At 37.7% G+C, this 12,559-nt stretch overlaps 1 long non-coding RNA gene across 3 annotated transcripts in view; it reads left to right on the top strand.

Annotated features, from left to right (window-relative positions):
* LOC308500085 overlaps window positions 1-12,559 on the top strand; it is a 36,960-nt gene that overhangs the window by 18,652 nt on the left and 5,749 nt on the right. The window contains exons 4-5 of one of the 3 annotated variants that reach the window (XR_013993684.1): window positions 2,347-2,498; window positions 8,456-8,677. This is a non-coding gene — a long non-coding RNA (uncharacterized lncRNA). Of the gene's footprint in view, window positions 1-2,346; window positions 2,499-8,455; window positions 10,838-12,559 lie in introns of those variants that run through there. The other 2 variants (XR_013993685.1, XR_013993683.1) reach the window with 2 other exon arrangements.

Here is a 12,559-nt window from a genome sequence, read left to right on the forward strand (position 1 = left end):
CCCCTCCCCCATATCATACACAATACCCTTCCTATGGGGCATCCCCCCATTTCTGTTTTAAATGCAATCCTGTCTGTCTTTCTTCCCTTTTACCAATAAACTCATGAAACCTAAAGGGGAAAAGACAAACGTAGTCATGCAAGTGGAGAAGACAAACATCGAAAATTCTATGAAATGGAGACTAATCTATCTGAAGAGGCTCCATTCCTGGGAGCAAGTGAAAGGGAGAGAATAGACTCCCCTGGAACACTAGGGTAGGGTTCTCTGGAGCTGGTAATAAGAAGTCCAAACTATGATTTTTCAGTCCTCCTTGAGATGCATGGGGCTTGGCATGATGCCTGCCTTTCAGAAGGACTTCCCACAACCCACCATGGCAGCTTAGGAAAACTCAGAGGTACACAACTCAATTCTGAAATTCAACTCCCAATTCTTTTCTTCTTTTGGCTATTTCCTCATCCTCAAAGCGGCTAGGAACACAAGAATACCAGAAGAAAAAGGTGTTCACGTAGGAGGATCCTCTGGCTTAAGAGGTGGCTAAAAGTTCAAATGATACAGAAAAGACAAAAACAGGAAGCATAACAATACAGGGTTCTCTAGGGAAGCAGAGCCTGAAGGAAGATTTGAAAGGGGAGTGGATGACCATAGAGACCCAAGAGATTCTCGCCTCTCTTCTCTCTGTGCCTCAGCTTCAGTCTTTAAAGATAAAGATTAGTCCAGAACTACGGTCTCTCATGTCATTGTCCTATGCTCCGTTGAACCTCACAGTCCTGTCTGGCTAGTTTTTCTCATATCTGTATGCCTAGCCATACTCTGGCATAGTCAGGGTTATGAGTTTTAGGTATTCTATGGTATGTCATGTGCCACTGCAGGTTTGATTTATTCAAGTGTTGCAATAAGCAATTGTATCTCTAGTGGTGGAAAGTAAATCCCCAGAGGGATGGGAATTGATAGCCAGCCCCTCGCAAGCATCCAAAATTATTCTGTAGACTGTCTCAACACACTCTAAGAAGGGGATGTCCTTAGTGGTCCTGCGTTACACAGGATCTTAGCCACACTTCTCCACTGCAGAAGGAGCTACACCTAGCTCCATGCTGATCCCATGGAGCTCTGCTGAGATCAGGGCAGCATTCTGATGACCTCAGAATTCTGGGTCCATCTAAACCAGGATCAATCTCAAAGAAGACACAAAAGCTATAGACTTACCTTCTAATCACCAAAAACTGTTAAAAGTCCCCAGACTTTCTAAAGAACATTTAGTGTGTTACAGATTCCCAAGTTCAAAATTGGGCCCATGACCCAGTGCATCTCCTGAGACCAGCCTCTAACAAATATGGACATCTTCAACATGGAACCCACCCATAAACAACCTCTCCAAATCAGGGCTTCTAAACATCAGACCATCTGGGGAGCAATTTTTTTTTTTTTAAATTGAGGTAAAATTCATATAACATGAAATTTACCATTAGCTATTTTAAAGTGTACAATTCAATGGCATTTAGTACGTTCACAATGTTGTACAACCATTACCTGTATCTATTTGTGAGATACATTTCATCATCCCAAAAGGACATTCCTTATCCCCTCGTAAGTCATATTTGCAGAGTGTTTTAAAAGCACATATTCCAAAGCCCCATACATAAGGGGACATAGGAATATTTTCAAAACTTTCCAGGTATCTCCCTCCTAAGAATTTACCCAAGAAAAAGATGAAAACGTATGTCCACACAAAGAGGTATATATGAATGGTTATAGCAGCTTTATTCATAATCATCAAACTTGGGAATATACACATATAAACAAACGGTGATACTTCCATATAATGGAATTGAATTACACATAGCAATTAGAAGGAATAAACCTTTGATACAACAACAAGGATAAATCTCTAGTGCATTGTACAAGGGGAAGGAATCTACTTTCCACACTGTGTTCCATTTATATGACTTCTGGAGAATGATAGTGATAGACAACATATTAGTGGCTTCCAGAGTTTAAGGGTGGGAGCAGGTTTGGGGTTCAGAGACACAGCACAAGGGAATTTTTGGAGGGATGATGAAATGGTTTTGTATCTTGATTGTGGTGGCGGTGGTAATAAGCATTTGTCAAAACTCATAGAACTTATAGAACAGTGAATTTTACTGTATTTTAAATTCTACTGTAGTTAAAAATAAATTGGAAAACATTTTAAACCTCTCTGGATGTTTAGGAAGTGCAACCTGTTTGGGGAACCAAACAGTGCATAGAAAATGTTGGACAACCTAATTATTCTATAACCCAGTCAATTTACACTTTGGACACCAGGGACCTTCTAACTTATCATTACTATTTCTCTGGTTATCATCACAGCATTGAACATTTCCGAAGACGAGAAGCGTGAGCCACCCAAATTCCTGTTTTGCAGTACTGTGATAATCAAATTGGACATTGTCACAGACTGGAAGTACGAAAGCAAGCTGTCATGCCCTGAAGTGGTATATAGCCAGTTCATAGGACGTGGGGTAGGCAGTGGTTTTGTTTCATTACTTGTCAAACTGAAATCACCATATTAAATGTGACTTTAGAACCTTCTTTAAGAATATGAGTTATACTTTATCTCTTAAACAGTTTAATTTTAATCAGATTAATATGGAAGTCATTTCTATTCGTGGAGATTAGAATACAACCAACGAACTTACCACAAAATATCCTGTTTAACAACTGAAGCATCATATTTAACAAAACATCATGTTCAACAATTTATGTTTAAAAGTAACCCCAAATCAGAAACCAAAACCTGCAGTTTTTATGTGATAAATCCAATGATCTTAATCAGTGTAAATCATTTTGGTTATTTGCATACAATTCGACCCCTATTTTATAAAAGGGAAAACAAGATCCATTTGCTTACTTACTTGGCCAAGAGCCAAAGTGAGTTAATGACATACTTGACTATAGATGCCTCATAGAGTCCTTTATTTGTGAAAATTTACAACCATGGAAAACAAATTAAAATCATGGGCAGATGTTTATGTGGGTAACCAGCCTCACTAATTGTGGGGCTAACCTTGTGCTCAATCTCACTTTAAAAGAAAAAAAAAGCCATATCCTGCTGTGGTTAATCATCTACTCATAAAAGGAGGCTAAAATTCAACTAGAAAGTTCTAAGAAGAAAAGAAGTAGGCAATGTTTAGATTGGAAGACAATGCTAATTTCAACTGCAGGATAAAGGGAAAAGAACAAAACAAAACATCTCTCTGTGCAGTAAGGTAGAGCCTATCTGGTTTCTATCCCACTAGGGTACATTTTCTAATTTGCAATTCTCTGCGTGCCCTAGTCTCAAATTATTTCTGTCAACACTATTGCTTTGCTTCCTCATCGCTTTGCAAAAGAAAGCTACAACTCTTTCTGAGGCATTCTGTTCACGTTGCTTCTTTTTTTAGAGCTGCTTGTGCCCAAGAGGAAATGGAGCTACAAGTGTTTCCTTTCCATTCAAAACTGGAACTTTTTTTTTGTAGTGGGGGGAGGTAGCTGAGGACTTGCAGCTTGCTCCCAACAGCTTGAGATAGCCTGAGTTTTCCTATAAGCCTCTCATGAAGTCCTTGTGTTATAAATTATTTAGTTTAAATTTTATCACAACCGCCAGGAAGCAACATGGGCAAATTCTCCTGACGCCAGATGGCTCAGCAGACTTTTCGGATGTTGCTCCTCTATTGCACATCCCTATTTCTATTGCCCACACCCCTAAAATAGATCCAACTAGAAAGTGCATTAAAAAGCTTATGATTTCACAGGTCCCTAGGCAAAAGTTCCTCTGTGGAGGAGTAATTTGACCAGGCCTCATTTGGGGACTAGTGTTCCTCTGCCCTTCCCACCCAACCACCTCTGCGTGGGGAGGAGTATGTACAACTCCAGGGTGTAGGCAGGCATTCTATGCAATAATTTGTGTGCATAGTGTAAAATAAAAATAATGTTGGGGAGCTGTACAAATTTGGTAGTAATAAGTAACTTCAGGAAAACTGCCATGTTTATTATATAAATTGGAATGTAAATCATAGGCCATCTATGAACTAGCTAAAAGAGAGAAGGGTACCTATTGGCTCGTATAATCAGAAAAGGCAAAGACTGATTTGGACTTGAAACCACCAATATACTTTTCCTCTCTGCCTCTTACTTCTGTCTTTCTCTGCCAGTGGAGGAGATGGCAGGATTTGGGGACCCATATTTTAGTTTAACAATAAGAGGGAGAAGAAAGATTGTACCACATGTGTTTACACACCCACTTAATCATATTTAGCAAATTTAGACTGCATTATTAGAGCAATGGAGTGCAAAGGAACGATTCTCCCAAAGGAGGGGGAAAGCACAGACATGGCCCCAGGGAGAATTGTTCTGAGTCAGAAACAGATTATTTTTATCTCAAGGTTTCATGTATTTACGTCAGTTTGAGAAGCACAGACATCTGTCATATGGCTTCTCAAAGAGCCTCAAATTCGATGTCATGGGAAGAATTCTCTATAGGGAAGCATTGTCTTTATTCTCTGATAGGAAATTGGATGGATGATGAGAGCTCCAGGAATCTGGGGGAGACAAAGCAATTAGAGTTAAAAAGACTTTTTAGAAAAAAATTAATAGGAATGTTTAGTAATGGAAAAAGAATAAAGGATGGAAGGAATAAAGTGGAGAGAGAAGAAATTTGGCATGAGCCTGGGCATTGCATTAAAAAACCCTAGTAGTGAGAAGGCCAAGGAATTACTAAAACTTAGGAGATGTAACATTAAATTTAAAGTTCTTTGTGTTGTTACGATATAAATTCTATGACAAAGACAGATTTAGTATTTTACAAAACCCATTTTATTTTCTTCCTGGACTAAAAACTAAATTATATTTCCCAGCCTTCCTTGGAGTTAGGTATAGCCATGTGACAAGTTCAAGTCAATAGAGTGTGGGCAGAGGTGACATGTGCCGCCTCCAGGCCTGGCTAATGTATAATAACTCCCACATTACCCTCTGCACTCTTCCAATAGGCTGCTTGCACAGGATCAGGAAGAGGGCTCCATGACCCCAAAAGAGGGTGAAGCCACTAGATAAAAGGACCCTCAGTCTGTGAAGGACTGTAGGGATAGGGCCACTTTCAACCTAAATTGGACTGTGATATGAGTAAGAAAGCATTATCTTTTTGTTGTTGTTAAATTATAGCAATAGGTGGAAATGTAATGGCTCAGTGCCATGTCAGAGGGATAGTGGATGGGGGGAGGGGAGCCCACACAGTGTGAGGGATATAAATGATAAACGTCTAAGTATTACTTTGTCTTGTGCACCTGAAGCTAATAAAAAAGAAAAATTAAATAAAATAAATAAATTAATTTTAAAAATTATAGCAATAGGAGCTTGTTTGTTACATCTTACCTGACTCATACAAACTTTTTCACCCCGTCCCCTCTCAAATCTTCAAAATGTCCTATGACAGTGGCAATTATAAAGGAGGCTGAGTTTCACATCTGGGTTAACATAGCATGGAACAGAAACTACATTTACAGAAAGGCAATATGTTCCATAATCTAAACCCATTTGCAAAAGCAGGAATTCAGGGCCACAGGTGACCATAGACCGTAAACTCGGAAGGAATTTGCTGAAGTATTAAAGTTGGCTTTGACGTGTACAGAACATGGAATGAGAGAGATTTTAAGAAACTGTATCTTATCTGGATCTGAAGGGAGTGACATTTGAATTACATTGTTTTTATGTGGTTGGGGATGCTATGACTGAAAAAAAATTTGACTCACATGTCAAGGATGGAGATTTAATAAATTTTATGATCAAAAAAATCCAAAATAATACTTAAATCACTTGGATGCTTCCAGAATTATTTACTCTCAGAAATCCCTGATAGACAGCTGAATGGGGGTGTTTAACTTGTAGTGAAAACAGCAGATAGGATCTACGCTTGCCTGGCTGCCCAACCTACATTAGGTTCTCCCCATGTTTGTCTCTTACAGCGTGCTGTTGTTTTCCTTTAAGGCACTGATGAGGTATTTATTATGGCATTTACTTTTTAGGTATGCTTCTCCCATTAGACTCTAAGCTCAATGAGGACAAGGGTTGTGTCTGTTTGCTGCCACAATATACGAGGTCTGACAATTAAGTTCATGAACTCATCCTAGCAAAAGTGCTACATACTTCATTGCTGAATATCACTAGGGTCATTTTCGAATGAAAATATACAATAATTAATAAATAATATTTATAATAATAATAATAAATAATAATAATAAATAATAATAATAATAAATAAATAATTTTTATTTAATTTTTCTTTTTCCTTGGGAAGCTATGCACCAATGCCAGCACCTAGTCCACCCTTCAAAGCATTTTTGGAACTCGTTTTCTAGAATGGCCATCAGAGCTATCATTGTATTACCCTTGGTGTCCTGAATGTCATCAAAATGTCTTCCTTTCAATATTTCCTTTATCTTCAGGTAAAGAAGTCATTGGGGGACAGATTGGGTGAGTAGGGAGGGTGTTCCAATACAGTTATTTGTTTACTGGATAAAAACTCCCTCATAGACAGTGCCGTGTGAGCTGGTGCATTGTTGTAATGCAAGAGACATGAATTGTTGGCCGATAGTTCAGGTCATCTAACTTTTTCACACAGCGTTTTCAGCACTTCCAAATAGTAAACTTGATTAATTGTCCAGTTGGTACGAATTTGTAATGAATAATCCCTCTGATATCAAAAAAGTTTAGCAACAGTGTTGCAACAAGTTCATGAACTTAATTGTCAGACTGTGCGTATATCTGGCACCTGGTACACTGCCTGGCACACAATTCATGAATATTTCTTGGGATGAAATGAAACCTGTGAGTGTGGGAGCCTCTGACAGTCACCTGTTGGCCTAAAGAATTCAACTGCTAATTTTGTATTGACAAATCAAATATGTTTTACAGTAACTGTCTGATAATTTGAAAATGTTTTATTAACTTTCTCTATGTAAAGAACAAATGGCATTTAACATATATAAATATGATATGATGTCTCATACATTAATTTTACAATAGCAACAGCTAGGTAGCGTTATTATTGATAACATCTGCTTCTTCCTAGAAAACACAGGAATCCTTTTTTATGTGTTACAGCCTAGGCTGAATTTGAAACTGAGTGTCTCTTTCCCTTCAATACAGGCAGCAGCAGTATTAACTAAATAGCCTTCCTGGCTGAACCTCAGCTGAGCTGCCTATAGGAACCTTTCTTATCAGAGTTCCAGGAATGATTACTTTCGTTTTTTTAAGAACAAGGTATTGAAAAAGCATAGGGGTATCCTTTTTTCTGAGTGTGTTGTACGATTTTGGCAGTTGTTCCTCCAATGGTATAGCTTAGACTCATAATTATGCTTTTCCTCACCATATCCCACCCTCCCCCAACCACTGGAATCCAGAAGTCCAAGCTTGCACCTTCATGCCTTCTTAGCAGTTATACAAATTTATGTTGAATATGTACTTATCTCTTTTCTTGTGTTTGCTTGTAAGTTTATTGGGGCTGATTCAATAAATACCTATTGATTTTCTTTGTTCCTTTATTCTGTGAATGAGTCTTCAGGATAATTAGTGTTTCTTAGAATAGTAGAAAAAAAAAGAGTAAGTTCTACACCAACTTCTCCATTTTATAGATGAGGCAACTAAAATCTAAAGTAACCAAGTTTTCTTGCCTGACACCAGATAGCTCGATAGCAGCAGTTCACTTTCCCTGCGATTTCACTTCAATGTTACAATATGGTGACATTTCACATAACATTTTCTGAAACACAACAGTCTCATTTACATACCAAATGATTACTTTGAGCTCACCATGAAATTGCAGAGTATTTTACATCTTATCCTTATTAACAGATACATATCATTCCCAGTGTAAAACTTTTAGTAATGATTATATTAAATCTCTTTCAATGTCTCAGATATGCCACATGACTTTGTGAAACCGCCTTGCTATTATGCACTATTTTACCTCAGTCTGGAACCTTCTTTCCTACCTGGGGAATGCTTCTCATCCATCAATACCCACTTCAAAGGTCACCTTCTCTTTGCAGCCTTTCTTGTCTCCTCAAACTCTCTCTTCTCTGTATTTCCATGGCTCTTTATTCTATGTTTATATTCCATGAAGCTGAAAGCCTTGAGTCCAGGACCTTGATGTTTACATGCCTCTCCCAGCACCCAGCATTGATTTTTGTACTTAATATATACTTAAGTAATATAATTGAAGGAATAAGTCAATGAATTAATAAGTAAACTGAATTAAATATCCTCTGCCCAAAATTGATTACTTCTCGGTAGGTACAGCAGAGAAGAGGGGAAATTAAAGATGCTTTATATATTCTGTATAGTCAGTGTGGTTCTTTTGGCTGCTAAATGACATAAAATATCTGTACAGCGCTGACACAGACACTCAGTAAATGCTCTTTTGTTTTTCTTTCTCCATATCCAGCCTCTTTTATGTACATACAATTATCGTGGTGGAATGGAGATCAGAAGATCAATATTTGAAGTTTTGTTAAATGGTTGTGAGGAGAGAAATGAGCTCCTTTGTCCTTCCAGTGATGGACTGGACTGTCCAGTAGAGGTGGCCAAGCAGGTTCGTGTCCAGTCACGGTGGAATACAAAGAAGATGCAGATCTATGTGGTTGGAATGACGAGGACTTAATTGGAGGTAACCCTTGATAAAATGCTCAGCACATAGTTAGCCTGAAGTATTAGCTTATTGTTAACTCCTCTCGTGAGTAGCGACTTTCCAGAGCCTAACTGTGGGAAAGATTAAGCTACTTGTGAGCTCACAGGGGCATAAAATGCCATGTTCAATTAACCATGTCACTTTGGGTATAAGACAGGGAAATGGAACTTCTTGTCCTGCTCGGAGAGCAGGAAGGATGAGGATGTGGATGTTGAACATGAGGAATAAGGAGACGACGCCATGCCAAAGGCTGGAGAAAGAACGTTCCAGGCAGAAGGAGTAGCAAGTCCAAAGGCCCTGTGGTGAAAATGTTCTTGGGGTGTTCTAGGGACAGAAAAGAAGGCAGAGGGGTAGGAGGCTAGAGAACAAGGAAGAGTGAGGTGGTACAAGACGCTATTAGAGATAGAGAGGAACAATCACATGGTACCATATGAAAACAACCATAAAAACAAAAATAGCAAAACTTGCAAAATAATATTGCAAAAAATGAAAATAGTCCATGTTCATAAAACCGAATTTGTAGGTTTAATCTGAATCTAATTAAAATGAGTTTTCATGTGTGGGAACTTGACAATATGATGTTAAAATAAACTCAAAAAATAAGCATTCAAGAATTTCTAAGCAATTTTTGAAAGAGCAAACCTATCAGGTATTAAGATGTTTTAAAGCTAGAATTAATTAAAACACTGTTGCATGATGCAAAATAGAACATTTGTAGTCTTTGATCTAATAATTCCACTTTCAAGATTCAATTCTGATGATCTTAAAGATAGAAATAGAGATCATGTTAAGAATACTTATTATAAGATAATTTTTGACAAAGAAGCTAAAAACATACAATGGAGGAAAGACAGCCTCTTCAATAAATGGTGCTGGCAGAATTGGATAGCTACGTGCAAAAGAATGAAACTGGACTGCTATCTGTCACCATGTACCAAAATTAATTCAAAATGGATCAAAGACTTAAGTATAAGACCTGACACAATAAACTGCATTGAAGAAAACATAGGTACTAAACTTATGGACCTTGAGTTCAAAGAGCATTTTATGAATTTGACTCCAAAGGCAATGGAAGTAAAAACTAAAATAAACGAATGGGATTATATGAAACTGAAAAGCTTCTGCACAGCAAAAGAAACTATTGACAAAATAATGAGGCAACCAACTGAATGGGAGAAGATTTTCGCAAACAGTTCCTCTGATAAGGGGCTAATATCCAAAATATACAAGGAACTCATGAAACTCAACAACAAAATAACAAACAACCCAATTGAAAAATGGACAGAGGACCTGAAGAGACATTTCTCCAAAGAGGATATACAAATGGCAAATAGACATATGAAAAAATGCTCAACATCGCTAATCATCAGAGAAATGCAAATGAAAACCACAATGAGATATCACCTCACCCCAGTCAGAATGGCTTTCATCAACAAGACAAATAGTAACAAGTGTTGGAGAGGCTGTGGAGAAAAAGGAACTCTCATACATTGTTGGAGGGAATGCAGACTGGTGCAGCCGCTATGGAAGGCAGTGTGGAGGTTCCTCAAGAAATTACAAATAGAATTACCATATGACCCAGCAATCGCTCTCCTGGGTATCTACCCCAAAAATATAAAAGCATTTCTCTATAGAGACACGTGTACTCCAATGTTCATTGCAGCTTTGTTTACGGTGGCCAAGACATGGAAACAACCAAAATGTCCTTCGATAGGTGAATGGATAAAGAAGTTGTGGTACATATACACAATGGAATACTATTCGGCATTAAGGAAAGATGATATAGGAGCATTTGTGACAACATGGATGGATCTTGAGAGTATAATGCTAAGTGAAATAAGTCAGACAGAAAAAGCAGAGAACCCTATGATTTCACTGATATGTGGTATATAAACCAAAAAGAACAAGACAAACAAATGAGAAACAAAAACTCATAGACACAGACAATAATTTAGTGGTTACCAGAGGGTAAGGGGGTGGGGGGTGGGTGATGAGGGTAAAGGGGATCAAATATATGGTGATGGAAGGAGAACTGACTCTGGGTGGTGAACACACAATGGGATTTATAGACGATGTAATACAGAATTGTACACCTGAAATCTATGTAAATTTACTAACAATTGTCACCCCAATAAATTTAATTAAAAAAATACAAATTAAAAAAAAAAGAATACTTATTATAGAATTATCTATAAAACTGAAAAATTAGATGCAAACCTAAGTGTTTAACAAAAGAAAAGCATTTAAATAAATGGTAATGCCTCCATAACATAAATAGACGTATTTTTAAAAATATTTAATGGCATAGTAAAATGCAATAATGTGTAATGCTAAATGCAAAGAAGCAAGATGAAATACTATGTGTATCGTATGGTCTAAGTATTCTAAAGATAGATGAGAAAAAGGCTTGAGGAAATATCAAGATGTTCACAGTGATTATCTTGGAGAGGTGGAATTACAGGTGTATCTGATTTACTCTTTTTACTTTTCTGTACTTTCTAAAATTTTCACTGAAGAAATCGATAAGGTATTTTTTATAATCAGGAAAAAGCCAATGCACATGAGATTATGTTTAAACAGAATTATCTGGAACATTCTTTTGAGTGACTTTTACTCCTTTCAGGAGATAAACCAGATATGGTTTGAGAAACCCCCAATCTTATCCATTTAACACTAAGAGCAGCGGCTGTGACCCTTCCTCATTTCTGTCAAAGGCAGAACTGCAGATGGAAAGGGGAAAACAGCTCTGTCCTCATGGAAACAGGAGAGCAGTCTGGGAACCACCTGGACTGCCCAGTCTGCGAGCAAAGAACATTCACAGACTTAGAGCCCTATTAGAACAAAACAAAATACATCAGCTTTCACTCTTAAAACAATTTCATGTGATAAGCATAGCGAAGGCCTGAATAAGATATGTTAATACTCTGGCCATTTTATTTTTACAGCATACTAACAGAGGAATGGAAGCCAGAGGACATGAACTGAACTCTTAATTTATCAGCTGTATGACTTTGAGCCAATCCTTTAATTAATCTCTCTGAATCTTAATAGCGTCACTTCTCAAATACGAGTAATAAAAATCCATGGCCAGTCAACTCAAATGTGTTTGTTCAAATGTGTAAGAGTCCTTTCTCCCTGCCTGAAAGGACTGTCATTATCACTGGTGGAATAGGTTGCCTCGTGTCAAAGGAAGGAGAGAAGCTTCATAGAACTAGGTATGGTATGCTGGACTCTACCTATTTCTTTGTTACACTGCGATCTTCTGAAGTCCCGACTGTCCCCTTTCCCAACCCTCAAGGCCCTCAGGAATGTGAGAAGATATGAGCTCCATTACTGAGCTACAGCTTGGCCACCTCTGCCTGGTTTCAAAAGCGCTCCCTTTATGTAATCTGAATAGACTTTTAATGTGAGTGAACATTACGTTTAAACCGCCTAGGACTATGTTTGCTGTTAGTCATATGTTTGTCTCCTTAAGATAACAGTGTAAATACCCAAAGCCTTACTCTAAAAATGTTATTAATGTACTTTTTCTTTAGTTAATAAGTATAAAGAGAAGTGCAAATAATTTCATGGCAGTTATGCATGTTTTTTTAGCCAAATGCTTTTGTTTCATCAACTCTGTGTAAAACAGATGTAAGAAGCTTTGGCCTGCAGGAGGCAAGGATTCTAAAGCAGTCAGTCCTACAAAGTTCTTCTCCTAGCAAATTCAGTAGGCCTCTGATAGTTAATCTAAAAGCTGGCAAACTTAACCTAACAAATAAAAGGGAATATGCATAAGATTTCAGAGATCTAAGATATCAGCAAGTTTCCATGCTACCTGTGGGAAGTCTGTAAACCTCAGTACCTCCAACTGTAAAATGA

This window comes from Rhinolophus hipposideros (genome assembly GCF_964194185.1).
Source record: "Rhinolophus hipposideros genome assembly, chromosome: 7".
Taxonomy (NCBI): Eukaryota; Metazoa; Chordata; class Mammalia; order Chiroptera; family Rhinolophidae; genus Rhinolophus; species Rhinolophus hipposideros.